The sequence below is a fragment of the Nannobrachium achirus genome (genome assembly GCF_963921795.1).
Source record: "Nannobrachium achirus genome assembly, chromosome: 5".
Classification (NCBI taxonomy): Eukaryota; Metazoa; Chordata; class Actinopteri; order Myctophiformes; family Myctophidae; genus Nannobrachium; species Nannobrachium achirus.
The window spans coordinates 28,313,818-28,337,305 of record NC_137814.1 but is presented as its reverse complement, the minus strand read 5'-3'; the positions used below and the strand labels follow the sequence as shown (position 1 = coordinate 28,337,305).

At 42.5% G+C, this 23,488-nt stretch overlaps 1 pseudogene across 1 annotated transcript; it reads left to right on the top strand.

The window, feature by feature from the left end:
- The first annotated feature begins 903 nt into the window (after positions 1–903).
- On the top strand, positions 904–9,878 carry LOC308284973 (NACHT, LRR and PYD domains-containing protein 3-like; annotated as a pseudogene). Its single transcript has 7 exons — positions 904–1,035; positions 4,218–4,269; positions 4,809–5,940; positions 6,694–6,706; positions 7,238–7,408; positions 7,634–7,735; positions 9,683–9,878. The product of its transcript is annotated as an NACHT, LRR and PYD domains-containing protein 3-like (transcript).
- Positions 9,879–23,488: the final 13,610 nt, after the last annotated feature.

Sequence of the window (23,488 nt, the reverse complement as noted above, 5' to 3'; positions counted from 1 at the left end):
ACTGTGTTTTTCAATTCCTCTAGAAGAGTTCACTATGAGTCCTCTGTACCCAGATGTGTCTCCATGAAGATTGATTTGAGGGTGGTGTAGTATAGGCCTAAATAATGAGATTGTGGTTATGAGTTTAGAGAGAGAGAAATTGCAGCATACATGGGAAGCAGCAAGTAAATAGTCAGTAGTAAAAACAAATAAACTAGAAGAACTCTACACTGGAAAGACACTGAACACTAGGTGGATCCACTTCCATCCAGCAGGTGGCATCAGTGTCTGGCAGAAGCAGAAGGCAGCATGTTGTAACAAGTCAAATTGATTCATCTTGTTTGAATTTTGATGTTCATCCAAGGTGATAACTTGTTTCTTTGAGGGGTTCATATTCATTTTTAATTGTTTCCAAAGTTTATTGGTGTTTGAAGTTTAAAAGTGCTGTTCCGTCATAGTAAAATAAGTTTTAAATTGAGTACAATTAGGAATTACAATCCAATAATATGATTGTGAAATAGGCATTCTGCATAATAAGAAGACTACTTTTACATTAAAGGGAAACTATGTAAGACATCTGGTCTGTGTGTACAAACACACTCCCCCTCCCCTCTCTCACAGACATCGAGAGAGAGAGTTAAAGCAGCACTATGTAGTTTGAGTTATCTTATCAGTGGCCACTTTGGACACAAATAACATGGTGTGATAGGGATGAAAGGAAGGTGTTGTTATTTTTCATTTTTTGTATTATTTCTTTAAATGCAATGATGTTTTCTTTTTGTTTCTTTTATTTAAACACATTGTATTTCCGTTATGGTATTTATGTTGTAATAATATTCCTTTCCCCTTAATCATGTTCTCTTTTTCTGAATGGACTGCGGGACTTTAAGTGAATGGAGGTTCTGGATAGGGTAACTAGCGGCCATGTTGCAGCCTATGCAGTGTGGGGTTGACGTCACGGCTGGCCAATTGAGTGGCAGCTGGGCGGGACGCAGGACTATGAATGGGACGGCGCGTCTCAGTCAGAGGGAAGCAGGGGAACGGAGCAGACGTGTTGTGAGAGAGCAGAGACACCGGGGGTTCTGAGGAACCACGTACGCAATATAGAGACTCATGGGACTGAGTAAAGTAGCTATGCTACGCTAAGTGAGAACCATTGTGCGAACCTTATAGTTTACAGCGACGGAGAGACTGGCGAGCCGGTGAGAGGAACGAACCAGTGCCTGGCCTGCTGTGAGAGAGACGGTCCGAGCTGGCCTGCTGTGAGAGAGACGGAGAGAGACGGTCCGTGCTGGCCTTAGGGATGGGTATCGTTAAGATTTTAGCGATTCCGATTCCGATTCCGGTTCTGCTTATCGATCCGGTTCCTTATCGATTCTCTTATCGATTCTCAGCCCCCTCGCCATGCAGGGGGCTGGTCAGAAATAGTGGCCAATGGTCTTTTCTACCTCCTCCACTCCTTATTCTCCTCCTGTCATTTTCTTCTTTTTCTAGTTTTTATTTATATTTTTCACCCAAAAAAGCTCAATCCAACGTCCCGTTTTTGCAGTGCTCAGAATGTGAAGGCACAACTTATTTTTTTACAGTGTAGCCCTAATATGGATATAATATTGATGCCAGCTGATCATTCACTGAAAGGCCTAAAGTTAAAAATACATACTACTGTATATAGCCTATATTTGTAATTGCTGTGCCATTGCTGCTATGTCTGTGTCACTGTTAGAGCTGCATGATTATGGCAAAAACTTTATTTTAAAATTATGGCTACATATTGAGATAATTTATTTCAAATATTATTAAAAATATTATTATTGAATAAATATTGTTTTAAAACGATTGTCTTAAAAGCTAAAATAAATAAGGTTGCATTTGTTGTTTTCAAGGTGAGAAATTTACCTTATGTCACAGTAGTCTGACTCTAGTCTATTCCTTTCAAATATTTAAGGGCAAAATATTACCTCATGACACTGTTCCTGTTGTTTGGGTTGTAAAACCTCTGTAAGGGACTTAAAATGTTAAATAATACATTTCTGTTGCTTAATGTACTTTGTGAAACTATCGGAGGATACTATAACGACTTTTAACGGGCTTCACCTGGACATGCATTGATTAATCCAGCGTGCGGACAGACACACAACGACACCACGCAAAGTGAACTGACTTTTTTTTTTTCAACAACAGAGAAACGGGAGGTGGTTTTCCTTTGAAACTGGTTAAAATAAAGGGACATTTAGGCTATAGGATGGCTTTTTCTGTACCTTGCAGCCTTGCAAGAGCTTTTGCAAAGCTGTTGCTTTCTGTTAAATGAAAGTGAAAGTAAACTCCTTCTGCATGGACCGTCTGGAGGCAGGAAAGCCTGGTGACACGATGCTTTTTTTTTTCTCTTCTTCTTTTTTGAGACGACATTGACAGACACAGGATTATGGAATATATCCGTACATTGCAAAGGTAACCAGCACCATCTGTATTATGTAGGCTGCCACTATAAAGTAGACTGCCTGCTACTTGTTATGTTTGCTTTAGTTAGTCACAGGACCAGAGCATCAGACAACATGTTGGCTGCTTCTAAACAAGGCAGCGCGTCGCGTGTGTGACGTGATGTCATCGCGCATATGCAGGAATCGATAGCAGAATCGTTAAGGACATTGGCTAACGATTCCATGGAACCGAACCACGGGCAACCGGTTCTCAACAAGAACCGGTTTTCGATACCCATCCCTAGCTGGCCTGCTGTGAGAGAGACGGAGAGAGACGGTCCTGTGTGTCGCACGCCTACATCACTCACCGGCAAGCGTCTGCTTGCCGGGTGTGTAAGTACCTGTCTATCGCGACACACAAAGTTAAAGCACCGCACTCTAGGACAACCATTATGCACTTGTGAACAGATGAGCTGGCGGCCTCCTCATGTGTGTTTCAGAATCTGCCGTGGAATTGAGACGTAGGATGTATGCTGTTGAACCCCCTCTCTGCTAAGCTGTGTGGCTATATTGGGCTCCCCGGTGCCCCCCCTTGCTATACTTATTCGTTTGGACAGACGAACACTAGTGAAGTGCTCCACGACACGCACCTTGCACTTTACTGGTAGAATTGAAGATAATATTTTAACGATTAATAAATGCTTTGAATTGTTTTATTAGTTAATGGCGCCTTTTAGAATTTAGGTTTTTTGTTTGGGTTTTATTGTTTAGTGGCGGTTAGAGGCCTCTGTCAAGGTTAATTTATAATAAAGTATTGTAACTTTGTACCCCCCTGAAAACGTTGTGGTGTCAGTCTCTCCAGGGTGTTCGTACCCATTTATTGCTCTCCCAGCCTGGTATTACTACGAACCTGTGTCTTAGCCTAGTGGTGTGTAAACCTTTAATGGTTTGTTGGTTAAAGTCCAACTGGCGTTGTCCGGCAACAAAGGTCCCCCTTTTTCATTTGGGTTTATATAAGAACAATCATACAACAGTAATATATATATATTCCTTTAATGATAAATGGTTAATAGTATTGCATTATTATAATACAGTTATTTCTGAACGTAACAGTAAGACTGGCCCACCTTACAATGGCACCAAACATCTTTGACTTCATTACCTCAAGAGTCTACCCAGTCTCTGCAAGCATGTCCGGTGAGGATGCGCTGTGATTGACCAGTCTGTGATTTGCCAGGATCTCATTGTCTCCCCTACATAGTAGCCTAATATAGTCAAGCTCCTAGCTAGACTTGTTATTGCTTAAACTTGCAACTTTATAATTTTGTGGGACATAATATGCTATATAGATGGTAAAAAAACACACCCAATGAAGTGAGCTGTGCTTTTATGTGTTCATTTTATTAAGTGTCCCATGAAGCTTGGCCAATGAGGGATAGATACCTTTATTATCCCAAGGGGGATGGGGCGGGACATACATATCGTACAAAGCCAGATGTTGGAGCAGAAAGATTGTACGTGAAAATGGATTACCCACAAACGTCTAATATTTTTGGTATATGTCATACAAAGTATAGCCTATAGGGCTAGGTTAAGTCATTATGTACCACTTACTTACAACATGTGGTAAGCGTTTGACACAGCTGTAGACTTGGTAGGCTATTATAGTTGGTGTAAACTGCTAATGGACTTAAATGTGAGCGGAAAGGGACAGCCAGACTGCAAGAACTCTGGCTTTTGTTTCAATTTATTTAAAAAATGTCTTCCCGTATACAGTATGTTTAGTCCTATGCTAAACTTCCTCATCATTTTGTGTTTCAGCTGCTTGAAGACAATCTCAAACAGGATGAGCTGGCTGACACTCTGGAGAGCAGTAAGAAAGTATTTTATTCACAGCTTTATCACGATGGAACAGATTAAGAAAGTCTTTATTCACATCTTTGACGTTTTTATTATAGAGGTAATTGCAGAAATATCCGAAAACAATAAAGATGATGGAACATTTGGTATCCAATGTGTCGTCTGCTTAAAATAACATTATTGACATTGTCAACCAGTCAGTGCTGTAAACCATTGGTTCCCAAATGTTTTAGCTCAAGTAACCAATTGAAACCGGGGGTCTAAATTACGCCCCCCTAATTTCTTTCCCTCTACACAAATGTCTTTGCTGAAAATAGCCGATGCTCACAATGCATCATTACATGTTGTGAGCTTGTGGATCTGCTATTTTCATGAGTGTTCACGCCAGTGGTAAAATAAACATGAATAGTGGTCACCGATACATAATCTGAGGTCAATGAGAAACTCTTCATAATCTAGGGCCCCAAATGTCTGATCACTCTCTCTTATTTGGGAACTGCACCATTTACCATAACATACACTCATTGATATCTTCTGTTCCTGTTCATTTAGAAACTATTTCTCCTGTCTGTCAACAACTCAAGTCTTATCTGAGGGAGAAGTTTCTGTGTTTGTTTGAGTGGATAACAAAACGAGGAAACCCAACACTTCTGAATCAGATCTTCACAGAGCTCTACGTCACAGAGGGAGGAAGTGGAGAGGTCAATAAAGAACATGAGGTTAGACTAATTGAAATAGCATCCAGGAAACCAAACACAAATCCAATTTGAAGACATCTTTAAACCCTTGCCTGGACAAGATGAACCAGTCAGAACAGTGATGACAATAGGAGTGGCTGGCATTGGTAAAACAGTCATAACACAGAAGTATGTACTGGAATGGGCAGAGGACAAAGCCAACCAGAATATTCACTTATTGTTTCCATTCACTTTTCGAGAGCTGAATTTGGTGATTAGGAAGAATTTCAGCTTGGTGGAACTTCTTCATCACTTTTTTGGTCAAACCAGGGAAGCAGGAATCTGCAGCTTCACCCTGACTGAGATGTACATCCACTTCATGGTGGTCCAGTCCAAACAGGAGAATTTCAAGTATCATGACAGAGCTCAGACACACTCTGACACAAATCCAGAGAAAAGTGAAGTCATTCTGTCTTTGGGAAAGCTAGCTTTTGAACAGCTGGAGAAAGGCAACCTGATCTTCTATGAAGCAGACCTGACAGAGTGCGGCATTGACATCAGAGATGCCTCAGTGTACTCTGGAGTGTTCACACAGATCTTTATAGAGGAGTGTGGATTGAACGAGGACAAGGTGTTCTGCTTTGTCCATCTGAGTGTTCAGGAGTTTCTTGCTGCTCTTTATGTCTTTCTTTCATTCATTAACACTGGAGTCAACATGCTCGCAGAACCAAAGAAAAACAGGAGGTCTAAGCTTTTTAGAGACAAGCGTAATATACAAAAGTTCTACCAGAGTGCTGTAGACAAGGCCTTACAGAGTCCAAATGGACATCTGGACTTGTTTCTCCGTTTCCTGCTGGGCCTCTCATTGGTGACCAATCAGACACTCTTACAAAGACTGCTGAAATGGACAGGAATCAAGTCCCGGACCAATCAGGAAACAGTCAAGTATATCAAGGAGAAGATCAGAGAGAATCCCTCTCCAGAGAGAAGCATCAATCTGTTTCATTGTCTGAATGAGCTGAATGACCATTCACCATATATGTTTTTTCCCCAGAATCCCTTTTATGCCCATATATGAAGATCTCTGATGTCATCGATATATATCACTGGCCAGATGGCCAAGACACGGCCCATATTGTGATATCATGGGAACCACTCTAACAGAATCCCTTTTATGCCCATATATGGAGATCCCTGATGTCATCAATATTAAGCCCATATCTAACAGGACTTCATATGGGAATGCCTACTATATACAGTACATGGATCTCTATATATGGGTACCAGATGGCCAAGAATTGGCGCAACTTCGCCCTTTAGGGTGAGGTCGCATGTCGCCCTGAGGGGTCTTACTAGTATACAGAATAATACTCTGTGTGTGTGTGTGTGTGTGTGTGTGTGTGTGTGTGTGTGTGTGTGTGTGTGTGTGTGTGTGTGTGTGTGTGTGTGTGTGTGTGTGTGTGTGTGTGTGTGTGTGTGTGTGTGTGTGTGTGTGTGTGTGTGTGTGTGTGTGTGTGTGTGTGTGTGTGTGTGTGTGTTGTGTTTTTTCTAATACTTCTTCAGTCTGAATGGCTGTAACCTCTCAGAGAGATGCTGTAAGGAGTTGTCAGAAAGTATTTGCTCCAACTCCACTAGAATGAGGAAATTGGAATTGAGTAACAATGGCCTACATGATTCAGGTGTGGAGCTATTATGTGCTGGACTGTGGAGTCCGTACTGTAGCTTGGAGACTCTCAGGTCAGTATTCACGTGTTCTGCAGGTGACCACTCACAGTAAGTGAAACACATGGGGCCAGATTCACTAAGCTGTTTACACTCCAACGTTAAGTGTCTGATTCATCTTTTTTTCAAATAAAATATTGTTAACACATAATAAAATAAAATAAAGCAAGTGGGCCACAGTTTTGCTGTTGGACTTTTATTGGCTTGTAGATCTGTCCCTTTTGAAGAGTGGCGTTGTTTTTTATCGGTTTCCAGTTGCCTTATATGGTCTTAAATGGCACGTGGAGCAATGCAAATGATCTCCCACGTGAACGCATCCTATAGACACTTTATTTACAACCATCTTAGTTAATCAGGCCCATGGAGTTTGTTCTGAATAGACACTGCTTTATGTTCTTGTTGTTGTTTTTACTTGTTTTTTTTATTATTTTTTTTAAGCAAAGGAAGATGATAATTGGATATATTTAATGTATTATGTCTATATACTTTATACACATACGTATACACGGTATAGGCCTATGTGCATTATGATCTTTAACAGAATATAAACATTTTTATTGACTATTATTAATACTTCTTCAGGCTAAGTGGCTGTAACCTCACAGAGAGATGCTGTAAGGGGTTATCAGTTCTCCTCAGTAATTCCTCCAGTATGAGAGAATTGGACCTCAGTAACAACAATCTACAAGATTCAGGTCTGAAGCTCTTATGTCCTGGACTGGGGAGTCCACACTGCAGCTTGAAGACTCTCAGGTCAGCATTCCTAGACCTGTTCAACAGATGATCACTTAAATTAAACTTTTGGAGTTCATTATGAGTAGACACTTATACATTTATGTATGTATTTTTTACTGGAGAAACTGCAGACAATGATGTGGCTTTATTGACTGATTATTAGTACTTCTTCAGGCTGAGTGGCTGTAATCTCTCAGAGAAGTGCTGTAAGGAGTTATCAGTTCTCCTCACTAACTCCTCTAGTATGATGGAATTGGACCTCTGTAACAATAACCTACAAGATTCAGGTGTGATGCTCTTATGTCCTGGACTGGGGAGTCCACACTGTAGCTTGAAGACTCTCAGGTCAGTGTTCCTGTACTTACACTCACAGATATAAAAATCTAGATACCTCATCCGCCGCTGCAGTTCATTGGCGCGACTGGTAAAACAGGACTGGCGGAAGTGCGTAACTGTGGAACTGTGGAAGGCACTCTGCCCCCTGCAGTGGGAAAGAGGGAGTCCCGCATCTGATTGGCCTACCGAGCATCCCATTCTGTGAATTCCGGAAGCTTGCCAGTCCTCTTTTACCAACGCCCAGAGCCGGAGGAGGCGTCTACCTTTATATGTCTATGCTAACACTGGCTGATTTTAATCTAGAGGGGCAGGCAAATTCCCTGCTGAAAACAAGCCAGTGGAGCCTATTGGTTCACCGATCTGTGCGCCCGCCCCTTTTCCCAAATAGCACACAGCCCAAGTAATAGCAAGACATGTCATCTCCGGTTTACTTCCTGTATCTGCGTGAAGTAGGTTGACACCAACTGAGACACAAATAAGAGAAAATCAACCGTATTATTGACCTTTCTCTGTCCCAGCAACACACTCTTGCGGCATCTAGCACCAGTAAAGAGGACGTTGGCGATAGTTGCCATCAGATGCCGACGCCTCCTTACTCCTCACAAACTAATGCAACCATATCACCCCACTTTTTGTTGCTCTTAATTGGCGCCCTGTCCAGTTTAGAATTAAACTGGACCTCCCCCCCCCCCCTCCATATCTATCTGAATGTTCTGAACTGGGAAATGCTAACTTTCTGGAAAATCTTTGATGTTCCATTTTTTCCACATTAACCATGATGGTATAGGCTTTGCCTGGCTCCAGCCCATAGACCCGCCCACTCTCTGAGTGGACTACACACACACACACACACACACACACACACACACACACACACGCACACGCACGCACGCACGCACGCACGCACGCACACACACACACACACATGTGCGTGCTGATTTCACCAAGTTGTTATGTTGATTACATGTTTCTGGTCGCAGTTATGTGTGGAAGCAGTCTCTCACACAGACGGACACACACACCCTGCGCGATCGCTCATGACCGTGCACGTGCGTCGCGATCACTCGCGCTTGCGTCACGATCACTTGCACGCGGACGCAATCGCACACACACACATGTCACACACACATGATGTTTGTTGCCATTGTGTTTGCTAATGGCTTAATAGGCTTGCAACGTTGGCTGCAGAACCCCATCTAAGATACAAGGTTTATGTTATTTTGAGATATACTGTATAAGACAAAAAAGCAGATCTACTCGTATATTGGCTATAGTCCAAATAGCCCATGAGGATGGAATATGGATTCAAAGAGTGAAGGGGTTAAAGTGGTTAAACTTATTTTTATGCTATATTAACACATTTTGCTGGGGACCCCTGGAACCCCCTGATGGACCCCTGGGGGTCCCACTTGGCATGTACTGTTGTTGTTAATGTACTGAAATATTATCTTGCTTATTGATGTGTATTACCTGCTTATTGTAAGTCGCTTTGGATTAAAAGTGTCTGCTAAATTCCTAAACTGTAAACGGTACTGTACAGTATTTATTATGATCAATCTCTTACTGAAAATAAACATTTTATTCATTTTTATTATTAATGCTTACTGTATGTAGGTTGAGTGGCTGTAACTTCTCAGATGGTGCATGGCTGCGAGGAGTTGTCATCAGTTCTCGGGTCCAACTTCACTAGTCTGAGAGAATTGGACCTCAGTAACAACGAGCTGAGGGATTTAGGAGTGCAACTGCTCTCTGCTGGACTGGGAAGTGCATACTGTACACTGGAGACGCTCAGGTCAGTATTCCTGAAACTGCTCAACAGGGCACGATTTAAATAAAACATTTAATTCTAAGAAATAGATCATTTTTTTTAAGACAGAATATCTGTTTTAATATTTTAATGCAAGCAAGTTTAACTGTGAAGCTTTTCACTGTGCATGCCCGTGTGTGTATATTTAGGTTGTCAGGCTGTCTGGTCACAGAGGAAGGCTGTGCTTTTCTAGTCTCAGCTCTGAGCTCTAACCCCTCCCATCTGAGAGTGCTGGACCTGAGCTACAATCACCTTGGAGAATGTGTTAAACTTCTCTCTGCTGGGCGGAAGGATCCACACTGGGGACTGGACACCCTTAGGTATGAGAGACTGGGCCATGGTTGAATGCTTACAGTATACTGCCTACTGCCCAGTGTGCTACACTATTGAGTGTGCAAACAATATCAAAACACTTAAAGGTCTGGTGAAATGAACACTTTTAGAGCACTAGAAGCTTGCCTGCAAACGAACGTAAATAGGCAATGAATGCTCCGCCCTTTAATGCAAATTAAATTATACCTGTTGTCATAGGACCTGTTTTGACCATCTGTTTGCCTGTGTCCATTTATGCCCATATATGGAGATATCTGTCTATCTGCGTCCATTTTATGCCCATATATGGAGATTTCTGTATCTGTCTGTCGGGCGGCCGGGGACCAGCCTACTCAGGAACGATGTAAATAGGGAATGAATGCCCCACCCTTTAATGCAAACCCCATTATACCTGTTGTCATAGGACCCGTTTTGACCATCTGTTTGCCTGTGTCCATTTATGCCCATATATGGAGATATCTCTGTAGACACAGTGCCGTTTCCGGAAAACACTGATGTCAGATATCAGCTCCGCATACAGAGATAACGAAACTTTCGTGCCGGTTCTGGAGAACCGCGTATCGGGTCGGGTCGAGGCCAGGCACTGCACTCCCTGCTGCAGCGGGAAACGCGAGTGCCAAAGTCTGTGTAATGCAAACCCCATTATACCTGTTGTCATAGGACCCGTTTTGACCATCTGTTTGCCTGTGTCCATTAATGCCCATATATGGAGATATCTGTATCTGTCTGTCTGCGTCCATTTTATGCCCAAATATGGAGATCTCTGCAGACACAGTGCCGGTTCCGGAAAACCCTGACATCATCTCCGCATACAGAGAATCCGAACCTTTCGCGCCGGTTCCGAAAAATCGCTTATCGGGTCGGGTCGAGGCCGGGCTCTGCACTACCTGCTGCGGTGGGGAACGCGCGTGTCGAATTTGAAGCTGGTGGGACGAACAGTTCTCGAGATGCGCGGATTACATACACACACGCAGAGATTTATTGTAAGATATCTGTGGTCTGGTAGTCATTGTATTGTGTATTTTTATATCAAAAGTCCATACTTTATGTCATAGTAGTCCCACCTCTCTGAGATGATGGGCCGTGCAGGTACAATGTCAAACAGTTAGCTATTCGTTACACCTCTGCTAGTAACGGCCCATTTGTTCAGTAAAATTGTGTATTGAATTGTCTACCTACTTGATTTAAACCATACTCTAAATAGCAGCTATTCTATATCCAGAATAAATGTTGACCCTAATCTCCCAAAAGGCTGTCAATTCAGGTTTGTTCTCACTCAAAAGAGCAGAAAGCAATGTGATTGAGGGTCAATTCATAGCTGTGCGTGAGAGTGTGCGTGTGAGCACGAGAAGTGTGCGAAACTGGGATGAGGCCGCCGTTGAGGGGCAATTCATAGCTGTGCGTGAGAGTGTGCGTGTGAGCACGAGAAGTGTGCGAAGACTGGGATGAGGCCGCCGAAGGCGGGCAAAATTCTAGTATTAATATGTGTAATCAACAATTACAAGCAACTATATGCACAAAGGAAAAACGGCAGATGTATTGCATATTGGATCTACACTGTCATATACCTTTGATCCCTGTTTTGATCCTGTCAAAGTCCTATTTCAATTATAAAGTATTGTTAGTTAATGTGTACAGTAATGGTGTAAAATATGTATCATTCTATTATCAAAGAGAATATGGCCTAACTTTGTTTTCCCTCCATCCCCAGTGTTGACCATGGTGGAGTATGGAGGCTGAAACCAGGTGTGAGGAAGTGTAAGTGTGTATTCGGTTTTATTCATGAAATCAAATCAGGGATGTTTGGTAGCAACTAAAGTAACATTTTTACAGTGGTAGAACGGCAAATAAATAGGAGGTTGTGGGTTCGAATCCACCGTGGTGCATCCAGCTTTGTCGGTCGTCTATACCACTGGTTCTCAACCTTTTCAGGCCGTGACCCCCAAAATAATCATATTTTAACTGGGGACCCCTCCCCACCCTGACGAGCACTAAGAGTTGAGGAATTACATTTTGTATAACATGGTTCTATTGTGAAAATAGACGATCTACATGCTCACAAGGCCTCGCGTTGCGAGGTGTTGTGAGCATGTAGTTTGTCTATTTTCACAATTTCTGTCCCTAATGTCCCTAATCATTTTAGAGGTATTAAAAATGCCTTACATTGTCACTTCAGAAATGTGCAGATACCCTCTATAGTCTATACACTTAAACTCCGTTTACTGTTGAGTGAGAAAACAATGTTGCACATTAAGTTAATCATCTGGGGACCCCCCAAAATAATTTGGGGATCCTCCTGGGGTCCCGGCCCACAGGTTGAGAACCACTGGTCTATACAAACACAAATGGCCGTGTTCAGGGGAGGGAAACTGGTCAAGGAGGGTGATGTTGGTCAATGCGTGTAATCCTGTCAGTGAGGAGTGATGGGCGGGAGGATTAGGGTGAAGGTTCTACGCCCTCCTGGTGGAGGCTCCTCACTGGCAGGTGAGACAATAGGATACGACAGACCCCTCCCTCCCCTCCCTTTCTAGCCTCTCCTCTCCCTGCTCTGGTGCAGAGCAGAAGCCGTTTGACAAGTAAGGGTGCCTGTGAGGTCAAAACAGCGGTTTGGTTGGTCTCAGGATGTTGTGTAAACACAATCCAATCAAAAAATACTAACTTTGAAGCTAAAGAAATAACCGCACTAGCCTAAGGACAATCCACTGTGTTAGTTATGAGAGAGCCCGCGAACCTAGCAACAGGGGCAGCCGAAATCTAGCAACAGGGGTAGCTATGAAAAAAATCGCAGGTATGAAGGGGTATGATAAAAGGCAGATTTAACCCTATATGTGTGTTGGTCTGGATGTCTCCTTTAAACACCCTTCTTTTTGTATTTTTTTACATAATCTGTGTGTGTGTGTGTGTGTGTGTGTGTGTGTGTGTGTGTGTGTGTGTGTGTGTGTGTGTGTGTGTGTGTGTGTGTGTGTGTGTGTGTGTGTGTGTGTGTGTGTGTGTGCACATGCCTGAAGTCATAACTGACTGATAGATATAAACTTTTGCTATATTACATGTTCTTGTCCCCATCAGATGCATGTGAGCTCACGCTGGACCCAAACACAGCAAATCCATTCCTCTCTCTGTCTGCGAACAACAGAAAAGTGACATTTGAGGCAGAGAATCAGCTGTATCCTGAACACCCAGACAGATTTGAGACCTGTCTCCAAGTGCTGTGTAGAGAGGGTCTATCTGGACGCTGCTACTGGGAGGTAGAGTGTAGTGGACAGGTTCACATAGCAGTGGCATGCAGAGGAATCAGCAGAGGTGAGGCCAGTGACTGTGTGTTTGGATACAACAACAAGTCCTGGAGTCTGGAACATCATGGTCACCATGGTAACCGTTACACTGCGTGGCACAATAAGAAGAGAACTGACATCCAACTCCCAGTCTGCTCCACTAATAGAATAGGAGTGTATCTGGACTGTCCTGCTGGCACTGTGTCCTTCTACAGAGTCACCTCTGACACACTGACACACCTGTACACCTTCCAGTCCACATTCACTGAACCCATCTATCCTGGTTTTGGTTTTCAGTTCAGATATGGGTCTGACTCCTCTGCATCTCTCTGTCAGATAGAGTAGGTACAGTAACATCCGCTGTACTGGAGGCGTGTCTGTGTGTGCAGTGCGCACACACGTGCACACACACACTTTCACAAAGACAGCTGCTGAAATGATACTGCGTGACTATTTGCAGAATCACATACACACACTCCTTCAGACAGCTGCTAAAACTATACAGAGTGAATATTTTGCACAGGATGTGTTTTTTAATAGATGAAATAATGTATTTTATGGTTGCAGTGAGGCACACATGTACAGTAGCTCAACTAATTGTGTGTGGAAAAATACTACTTTGAACATGAACATTTTAGAGGCATGGGTATTTGTCCCTGTTATGAAGTGATTCACCAGAATCCTTACAGTCAGCCTTTTTCAGTAATTTACTGCAAATTCAATTTGAATAAAATGATTTATGTCAATCGACTCATTTGATATAAATCTATCCCTGAGCACCAACAACGGGCTGATGATTATACGTTAATTTGCCAAATGTTTAAGTTATACTCCATCATACGATGGTGTCCTGTGGACAGCCAATCTACAAGCTCACAACACATTGTGATGAGACACATTTTGAACTTGTAGATGGGCTATTTTCACCACACAACACAGGTGCACAACTAAATATAAATCAGGCCTTGGAATTGTTAACAATGTGATTGACCTTTGATGTGCTTTGGTTTTGCGTTAAATTAACACTGACTAACACTGATTAGGGTTCGTTACAATTTGTTTATGGTCTATAAAAACATCAATCACATTTTTACAAGATGAAAGGTTTCTGCCCAACAGTGTCAATTTGTTTTGCGGAATTCAGAACCTGGTGCAAAGTGATACAGTATGTGCATTGATCTCTTCAACAAACCATAAGGGTAGCAAATCGTTAAGTTGTCGGGTGGAAACGGTTCGTTTAAAAAATATATTTATCATTTTAAAGATTATTTAAACTAGTGAAAACAGCCGATCTACAGTACAAGCACACAACGCCTAGCGCTCGCACTTTCACCATTGTGCGACGGCCTTGTATGATGAAGCAGGGCTTTGCTTTGCGAAAAAACGTACACATTTGAAACTTGGAGGTACGAGGGAATGCCATTACTTAGTGTGGTTGCTCTACCACTGCTGTGCTGTAACTCATCAACTCTGTCCAACAAACCACTGGAAAACTGGAGGGGAGAGAGAAAAAGAGAGACAGATGGTGGGGAATAGAGAGACTGGGAAAGAAGAGGTGACATAAGGTGAGGAGAGATGGAAAAGTGAAGTGTGCGCACGGCACAGTCCCAGGTTTTAGTTGAATCCCTGAAACAGTTAAACACTGGAAACCAACTTCTCTACCTGTGTGTGTATGTGTGCATGTGAGTGCGTGCTTGCGCGCGCGTGTGTGTGTGTGTGTGTGTGTGTGTGTGTGTGTGTGTGTGTGTGTGTGTGTGTGTGTGTGTGTGTGTGTGTGTGTGTGTGTGTGTGTGTGTGTGTGTGTGTGTGTGTGTGTGTGTGTGTGTGTGTGTGTGTGTGTGTGTGTGTGTGTGTGTGTGTGTGTGTGTGTGTGTGTGTGTGTGTGTGTGTGTGTGTGTGTGTGTGTGTGTGTGTGTGTGTGTGTGTGTGTGTGTGTGTGTGTGTGTGTGTGTGTGTGTGTGTGTCTGTCTGTCTGTCTGTCTGTCTGTCTGTCTGTCTGTCTGTCTGTCTGTCTGTCTGTCTGTCTGTCTGTCTGTCTGTCTGTCTGTCTGTCTGTCTGTCTGTCTGTCTGTCTGTCTGTCTGTCTGTCTGTCTGTCTGTCTGTCTGTCTGTCTGTCTGTCTGTCTGTCTGTCTGTCTGTCTGTCTGTCTGTCTGTCTGTCTGTCTGTCTGTCTGTCTGTCTGTCTGTCTGTCTGTCTGTCTGTCTGTCTGTCTGTCTGTCTGTCTGTCTGTCTGTCTGTCTGTCTGTCTGTCTGTCTGTCTGTCTGTCTGTCTGTCTGTCTGTCTGTCTGTCTGTCTGTCTGTCTGTCTGTCTGTCTGTCTGTCTGTCTGTCTGTCTGTCTGTCTGTCTGTCTGTCTGTCTGTCTGTCTGTCTGTCTGTCTGTCTGTCTGTCTGTCTGTCTGTCTGTCTGTCTGTCTGTCTGTCTGTCTGTCTGTCTGTCTGTGAGCAGCAACAGCAGGCTCCATTCTTCCAACCGATATTGCCATCACCCGAAACAATCCGTTTAGGCCTATTTATTATTATGAGTTATCTTAAAATTATTGGCCCTATTTATTAGGATTACCATGACTGGCTATTGTGTATTGGCCCCTGGGGACCAACAAGGCTCTGGTCCCGGGATACTTGCCATGCACTAAATCAGACTACAGCACAGCATGCTGCAGTCAGTTGAACCCCAGGCCATTTATTTAAGTACTGTTTGTTTCACACATGGCAATTGAAAGGTAACATGTTGCCTTGCGTACTGGCCATTAAGGCTCTATAAAAATGAAAATAAATCAGAATTAAGTATTTTCGGACTTGCTGTGGAGACCTCAGATCTGCAAGGTAGCTATTGTTGTATAGGCGGACTGTCCCTGGCCTCCATGTAGTAACAAGTGTTGCACAAAAGGTGAATATATTCAGAGAAAATGTGAACTCCCTGAAGTGCATCGCAATGATGCAGAATCCAGATGTTGTCTGAACTAGAGGAAATCTGCAATGAGGTCATGTCCCTCACACTGTTAATGTATGTCTGTAACAGTCATTCTGATGGCAGACTCATGCTTACTGTAAGTCTATCTGAAATCCTGCTCCATTCCCCTTCTATTTTTATTTAATGTTTTACTTATTTTGTATTACTTTCCATGTATTAAATTCACAAAACAGAATAACAAATATGAGAAAGGCATGTGCATGGAAAATAAATAGTAAAGGAAAAATAAAATAAAAATAAAGACAAGAGAATAAAAACTGGTGTTGAGGTGGGCATTATATGACAAGGATTATAATGAATTATATTTTCTTTTTTTATCAATCATTCACTCAGAGTTACAATTCCCAGTGAACAGTAAGACTTCCAGCTCCATTCTCTTTTCTGTATATACTGGCAAAGAATAGCAAAATTCACAGATCTACAAGCCAACATTGGGTCCCATCATCGCAACGCATTGCGACTACGATACTGAAAATGTTTGATTATTTGCCCAAGATAGCGACACAAGGTTTAATGTGGTTTAAGTTGGCCCAGTGGAGGGTTTCCCCTACAAGACGTGTTAACACCAAGCAAATCTTAAAATCCCCCCGAAGACATTAGTCACTTCAAGACTATTCATTTCAAGAACCTTTCCAGCAACCAAGCTGAAAGTATTTTAAATTTAGTGGACTGGGACTGATGATGGCTGGAAGTGTGTTTTTGTGGTCAGTGTGCAGGGTAATCTATTACTGTAGACACCAGCTGCTTAAGTCTGGACCTCCCAACACTGACTGGTTTGGCTAATTTCAGAATCATCTTGCAACTTGAACTGATGAGCAGGCCGTCCGGCTAAAAACGTCTGAACAGTTTTGCACTGGAAACGAGTGATTTTTTTATGATTGTAGTTTGACAGTGTTTATATAATGTTTCATTTTTAGAGCAGTGCTCATTCAGATGAATTTACATTGTAAGTTTAGCCCCTGTAAAACTGCTACAGTCAATGTGAAATAGTGGTAGCCTTGTGACAAATCACATCATTGTTAAAGCATCTTGCACAAAAGCCTGAAATGTTTGGGATCACACAAAAGGGTTTCTATGTGGGAGACAGAGAGTGATAAAGCAGATGTTTCGTCTGGTCTTCTGGACAGTAAGAAGAGCAATAAATCAACAGCAATGTCACGACCATGCACCGACTCTGGAGCTGTGGCGATTTCACAACAGACTACGGGATTTTGTAGATCAGTCAGTGTGTGGGTGTGTGCGTGTGCGTGCGTGCGTGCGTCTGTTGCTGTTGTTTTGGCATGTGACACTATTGTACAGATTAGGCTTTGGTCTGACACCATCCCTACTTGTTCTTTTCAAGCTTTCCTTGTGAATTTGTGTTTTGAAAAGTTCAAGTCTTGGGTCCTCTTCGAAAGCCCTGGTTGACCCCATGGTTCCACTTGACTTGTAGCAACGCTTTATGGCTCTGCTTGTTGTTCTTTCTTGACCTCTCTGTGAACTCTGACCCCTAACCTTTTAACCTCTACGCAGGCCAATATTCTTTGGAAAGGCATTCTTCTCTTATTTCTTCAACACTCTTCTTTGGTTCCATCCATCTCTCTTCCTTATGTCCTCTTTTCCTACATTTCTGTCTTCTAGAGTTCTCTCTCTCTCTGCTTGCTTTCCATCATCCATCCTCCTCACTCTTTCGCTCGTTAAACCTGATTTATAGTTTTTTGCGTGCCGTTGTCATGATCGTAATTTTAACCTCCAGTTCCTGTCTTCCTTTTAACTCAAGTTCCCCATTTCTTTAGTGCTCACTCCATCTTAGCGGCTTTGATCCCTCCCCTTTATCAGATCTCTCTTTCTCTCTCTCTTTCCCATTTACAGTGATGTTACCGGTAGGTCTCAGTGAGAGAGAGGAATGTGTTCCAAAGAGTAGATACTGCTGTTCCTAAGGCAATCAAACCAATATGTGTTTGTGTCTGTGCACCTGTGTGTACTGTATGTGAGTGTTTGTGCGTTGAGAGCAGACCTTGTGCTTCCTGCACATTGTGAGATATCATCCTTGTTCTGTTCTGCAATCTACACAGAACTATAACAATATCAAAGCTTGTGTTGTTTCTCTCTCTTTCTCTTTCACACACACACACACACACACACACACACACACACACACACACACACACACACACACACACACACACACACACACACACACACACACACACACACACACACACACACAAAGGTGTTAAGAAGCGGCTTGCTCACTCCTCATGCATTGAAGGAAGCATGAGTTCAGTTTGGGCTCTCTACAGGTTGGCAGAGGAACAGTAAAGCCCAGGATTACATTTTAGGCAATTGGCACTAGGATGAATTTTCTGAATAAGTAACTGTTTTGGACATTAGCAACATTATAGATAGGCATACTGTAAACATACTTAAAACATATGATGATGATAGCAATCAACTCTCTGATCTGAGGAGTCAAGCAACAAAGAGCAAAGACTGATCAGACCTGCATGTACATTTCATTTCTTTTTAATAGAAAAAGACAGAGATAATTAGGAAGAAACAGATTTCAAGGAAAGAGCAAGGGATTTAGAAGGACAGAATGAAAATGAAGAGAGGGTGTGTGTGTATTTATGTGTATATGTGCGTGCAAGTGTGCAAGAGAGAGTGTGAGAGTAGTGAATGGGGTTCTTTCTCCTGCATCCAGATTGGTGGTCAGCTACAACACACACACACACACATCCACATGGACAGACACGCATTCAGAGCACCCAGACACCACATGGACACACACACACACGCACGCACGCACGCACGCACGCGCGCGCGCACACACACACACACACACACACACACACACACACACACACACACACACACACACACACTGTTACATAATTTTCTGATGTCATTTCCAGATGATCCAATCAGTGTGAGAATTGGAACATTCCTTTCCCTGCTCCTGGGGATTCTGGGTAGACCTGATGGCATCAGCAGGTGTGTGTGTGTGTACAGTGTGTGTACAGTGTGTGTACAGTGTGTGTGTGTGTGTGTGTGTGTGTGTGTGTGTGTGTGTGTGTGTGTGTGTGTGTGTGCGCACGTGCACATGTGATGTGTGCATGTGTGCGTGCGTGCGTGCGTACTGCGTAGAGTATGCGTGTGGTTTTATATGTTGATTGTGGTGACAAAGGTCTCCTTTCCAAAGGGAATTTCTCCATTCATTTGAGATCATTCATTCCTCCACTCTATACTTTCTTTTATCTGAAAGTCATGCAGTCTCTATAACCCCTTCTACTGTAGAAGTACTGTAAGTTACAGTACCTCACTTCATACTGTTATCGTCCCTTAGCCAATAGTTTCCCACCAGAGGTCAATAATAAGTGTCCTGAAAATTAAACACCTAACCTCCTCATTTACCTACCAGGCTGTTGCCTTTTTAATTGGAAGTCAAATTCATTACATCTGCTCCCAGAATTTGCCTCTTTTTCACTGTCACTTGTTCGTCCACTACATTTTGGAGGATAGCTTTTTGTTTTTATGCTTGCTTGGTATCCTGGAATCAGACATTAAACTGGTGGACACTATTAAACTTAAATGAAGCATAGGGTTTGTTTATGCAGGACACGTGAGTCTCGCCCACCTCAGCTGTAATCAGCTGTCAGTCAGATCCTTTCCTACTCCTCATTCACAGACCTGCTGATCATTACATCACACTGTCTAATCCAATCAGAGCTCTCGCTCAGTAAGGGAGGCTCCTTTAAATACGGCTTGCATTCACTATACAGTAGTGCTTGCATTTGCTCTGCTCGTCTTTGATCCAAATTAAGCTTCGGATCTGCTGATGCTTAGCTACCTCCACCACCCCAGCCTCCACTTTTTGATCAGAGTCTGGCATAGGCTCAAATTCTTGCAATTTTATTGTTTGCTAATTTGTACTACTATTGTATCCCTATGGGGTTTCTGCTTAAAGTTCCCTGATTTTGCACACTGAATCAAACAAAGACATTGACCAAATAGCAGATCTATAAGCTTGTGAGAATGTAGATGGGCTTTTTTCCCCCTATTTGTCGTGTAGTGTGTCAAAGTACATAGACCTGTTTTGGGGACCTTCACATGAAAACAATTGGTCCCTGCTGGGTTTAGCAGCCCCAAGCAGGGGTTTTACCAGCATCTGGCTGCTGGCGGGGGATCATTTTCCACCGTACATAGTTGATGCTCTGGGATTCTTCCATTGGCCTCTGTGCTTCCAGGAAAACTAAATCAACCCAACAGTCCTACAGACACAGCAGGCTTTCTACAGAGAGAGAGAGAGAGAGAGAGAGAGAGAGAGAGAGAGAGGGAGGGAGGGAGAGAAAGAGAGAGAGAGAGAGGTAGAAGTGCACAGACAGACTGACAGACAGAAAGACTGACAGAAACAAAGAAAGAGTAATAAAATAGATGAGACAACTATGGATAGAGACGGGCGCAAATTTGAAACAAAGAAAGATAGAAAAAGCAACAGCAGAGCATGAAATTAGGGATTGATATAAGGGAAAGATTTAGATCTTGTTTGACAAATGTATGTTTGTGTGTGTGTTTACCAATCATCTGGTTTGTTTTATGAAAAACTTTATTATTAATTAGAGTTGATACAAAAGAAATACCTTTGAACTCCTACTGTAGCAGAGCAGTTGAAACAACCTTGTCTTGCTGGTTCTCTTTTAACCACATTCAAGCCAGGCACACTGCAATTATTTTTTTGTTGTGTTAAATAACTCTATATTCCCATAGTAACAGGTTATCCTCGGGATACCAACATTATCCAAACATGAGAGAGAACTCTTACAGGGTACAGGATAAACAGGTAAAGTGGAACACTATAAAACTGAAGCTGATAAATTATCTTTGAGTTCTCTCTCCTGATTGGATAAAATTGGTATCCTGACCTCTGTTTACTAAAGAGTTGGAGAGATGGAGACCCCTCTGTTACTCAGCAAACACTAGCTATTGAAATATAGAACATTAACTTAAAAGAAAAAAAACGTACACCATCGTTAATGCTGAGGGTGTATTTGCGGAGTAAAGAGAGAATAAGAAAGTGTTTACTCTCTCTGAGTTAAATTAACACTCAGGATTTTTCAGTGTTACGCGAATAATGTGAGCCTTTTTCGATGGCTGTTTATGCCAGGTGTTGTGTTGCTCAATACTGTCGGTTGAAAAAGTAACGGTAACAAAGGCTTTGAAGGGTTCTATTCCCCAATGGGTGCAGAGAACATGGCATTATTATCACCAGGGTAAGGGATTCTATTCCCTGAGCAGGTAAACAGTGAACAAGCCCTGTGTAGATCAATGGGGTGTGAGAATAAGGCTGTCATAGTTATGGTGAATATACAGTGTACTCTGTTACATGACCCTTACAAAACAATTGAAAGAAGTATAAATTTGACTTCTGGGTTCCATTTCCCTGTGAAGCTCAATTACTTAATGAATGAATAGCAATCGGTTAGAGGGTTTGAACTCAAACTGGATCCATACAAAAGATTCATGCACCCATGGTAAAGGTACGAAGTACTTATGTACATATTAACATGCAATGAATGAGCTAAGCAGACATATATACAGTATAGAAACATACACACTGTTCATACAGGATAACAGACTGCTACTCTACCACACACAGGAATAAAGAAGCAGTTTTTAGTTTAGCATGTAAATATTTGACACGTTCAGTGTTAACTTCTGGTACGTCATAGGCTGACACCTGAATTTTCATTTCGTTTCACTCCATTATGCAGTCTGCAAGCCTTCTCAGTGCAGCTATTTTCTGAGATTGGGGCTGGCCAAAGTGGGACACTGGGACTCTTTGTTGATTGGTTCATAGTCATACTGGATTATCCCGATCCCGATTAGGCCGGGCCACCAGTTAGATTTTAAACCGAGAAAACCCTGCCTTTCTACAGCGTCACCAGACCCTGAATGCGAGGCCAGCGATTCAGGGGCTGGAGCCAGGCTAGGTACATCATGTTGTTGCAAAGCATGCAGTTGTAGCCAAAGACTATGTTTACTGGCTAGAACTGCATTTGTTATTTTGCTAAATTAGCCTGCTAAACATTCTGTCAAGACATAGAGGTGACTGCAGATTTTGGTTGCCTTGTCTGGTCATATATAGGCCATATATATATACTGTAGCGTATAGTGTATACTGTATATATACTGTTAGATAAACCTACAATCTGAAAAGATACAGCTGTACTGTTGTACAGACCTTAAAACATTACGCAAACTGTTGATCTTACAGGGAGAAGCAGGGACCCCACTATATATTGTATAAAATTATGGATTCATAGACTTTTGTAGCATTGTTGGGATTCATGTTAATGTGTATTTTCAGACATTCAACCACTTAAACCCACAATATTTAGAAAACTTGTAATTGGTCTGCTCTTTTCTTCCCCTACACCAAACCTTCTTTGCTGAAAATAGCCGACTGATAAGCTCACAACCCCTCACAGCGCGAGGCGTCACAAGCTTGTAGATCTGCTATTTTCGGCTAGCATTCCCATTAGAAAAGGGATGCTAGGGTTCAAGTGGTTAATGTAAAAACATAAGTTCCCTTCACACAAAGATTTAGTGACCCCCTGAGGACCCCCTAGGGGTCCCAGACCCCCTGTTGAAGACCCCTGTTTTAATGCATTTATATCCATGTTAAAATGGTATGTGTTCCACTCACGCTCAGGTCACAGGAATGTCCTGAAAGATGGAACTTTAATAGAATCTTTCTTATACTGATATGATATTCTCTTGGCTCTGGGAGCAAAGATATAGCAGGGAAGCACCTCAAATGTGCACCAGAATGAGAAGCAAATAAGATCATTTGTGTCTGTCTTTCATATAGCCTCATACTACATTGTATTGATAGGGTGATCTTAACTATGAAGTCATGGCAGAATATTATCATGGAAACTGAGAACTGGTGGACAGCTGTTTGATAATCAAATTCAACAGGTTGGAACCATGCGGCTTCAGTTCCAGTCTTCTCAGAAAGTGCATTGCAGTACTTCAAAGAAGAGGAACGAGATATATGGGAAGAGATTGTGGCCAAGAAGATTGTGCCACGATTTAACTCAACACAACCATGAGAGCTTTAGTCTTGCGGAGCCAGATGTGTCTGGTGATATATAAATTCAATGTTGGGGAAAAAACTGTGGAGACTTTTCTAAATAACAGCACTGCAGGACCAATACAAAAACTTTAGGGCAGTCCTTCATTTTGGGACAGTGTCATGATTTGTTTCCAAAGCAGTGGGCAGGTTTGTCAGTGGCCGTTCTCACCACTGCTTTAGCCCAGTCTTATCGGTAGGCGGAAATCTCTGGTCGTCTGGCTAATGTGAGACTACTAGTGCTCATGAACTGGTGGGGGA